Source organism: Bactrocera latifrons, unplaced genomic scaffold, assembly GCF_001853355.1.
Source record: "Bactrocera latifrons isolate USDA-ARS-PBARC rearing strain unplaced genomic scaffold, ASM185335v1 scaffold_83, whole genome shotgun sequence".
NCBI lineage: Eukaryota > Metazoa > Arthropoda > Insecta > Diptera > Tephritidae > Bactrocera > Bactrocera latifrons.
The window spans coordinates 514,704-516,503 of record NW_017537523.1 but is presented as its reverse complement, the minus strand read 5'-3'; positions in this window follow the sequence as shown (position 1 = coordinate 516,503).

Genomic DNA, 1,800 nt, shown 5'->3' with positions numbered 1-1,800 from the left:
TCTCGAAAGTTGCAGAGCTTCATAATAGAAATTAGATAAGGTTTGCACCTCGTTTTATTGTTTAATAAGTGTTCTTAAGTGATGCATTGCGTTTTTGTGAATTTTTGCAAAGTTTTGGAAGTATGTGTGATTTTAAATAATTTCTACGCTCCAAAGAGCTACGTGTGTTGAGCTTAAATAAATATTTAGAAAACGAAAAGCTTATTTAAGAGTTTTTCACTGAGCTTTAAGCTTAAAAGCTTTCACTATTTCATTAAATCTGCTAACCAAAAACTTCTCAGAGACTTTTACGCTTGAAAGCTTTCACTGCTGTCATAAATCTGATAAATATCACCTTCACACATAGTTTTATACCTGATAGCTTTCATTATTTTATAAAATCTGMTAAATAAGAAATACCAAAAAACGCCCCAACAGCCATTTTGAGTTAAGTTTATCGACACCACTAATATGACTAAACAAAATGACGATTTTTYGAGACGCTTCAAGTGATCAAAAAAATTCATGAGTTGTCTCTTAAATTATATCACACTGTATGTGCATAGCTATAAGAAAGTAAAATTTTTGTTTCCAAAACATATCTATCAGTTTTATTCTATTTCAGTTCTAGAACACAGCACATCACTACACAATCAGCACGTATTTAAACGCTTAATAGCCCAAACACACAAAAAAATGAATAAAATCAAACCAACAATTTTTTATAAATGTTAAAAAAATATATTTAAAAAAATGAAAGTTTACTATACGAAGAGTAAAAAAAAATACAAACAGTAAATAGTCTTAAAAATACATATATGTATACAAAATACAAAAAATAATTCTGAAATAACTAAAATTCAAACAATTTAACAGAATCTATAATATAAATATACACTGTCACTATTTATAAAAATATTATATTAGTTTTTTTTGCCAAACCACGTGCTTCAGTGTATTGTATTGACCTTTTTAAAACTTAAAAAAATGAAGCTCGAAAACATGCGCTTAAATGTAGACTAGAAAATTGACACGCTTCTCACGTAGTGTTTTGCTTGAGCTAAGCTTGTTTAAGCGAGTTGCTGCTGTAGTGCACTTTTCGGCTGATTCGCTTTTGAGCAAGCTGAATGCCCGTTGATTTCAGGCTTGTTCATTTTATTTGCGATACAAATTTGGAAAATTGCTTGTGCTGCAAGTAGCTGCTATTTTTTTTTTTTGATATTTTAAACGCATTTTACTTTGTAGTGTGCATTGTTGTGATATTTGTTGTTTAGTTGAACGAAAATAAACCAAAACATATGCTTATATTAACCAGAAAAATAGACATCTTAACAAGCTAAGAATAAGCCAGTTAATGTTATTAATATTGAAAAATATTTCGGTTTTATATTTTCGTATTCTGTTTATAGAAAACAATTTTATTTTTTAATTTCTAAATGATTTTAATTACTTTAACGTTTTTAGTAAGAAAAAACATTTATCTTTAAAAATATTGTTAKGGAAGCATTTGATCGATGGTATTTATTGCGTTTTTGGCTTTGAATTTGGTTACAATCGTTCTTCAAAATCACGTACAATTGTTCTTCCACAATTGCGGCCGTTTTCGGCGGAAGTTCACACGCAATCACCTCAATATGCCCAAATACCCGTCTCGATCGTGTGTGCCTCCGGAACAAATTCCTGTTCCGGAGATCCAGAGATAGCTTCACGAAACTTGAGTTATTTGCTAGGACAATGATGGTGTCTTTGAAGACCCTATTGAGAACACTATTGCAAACTGATCGATTAAAATCAAGTGCTTGCGTGGAAGCTAATTTTTTT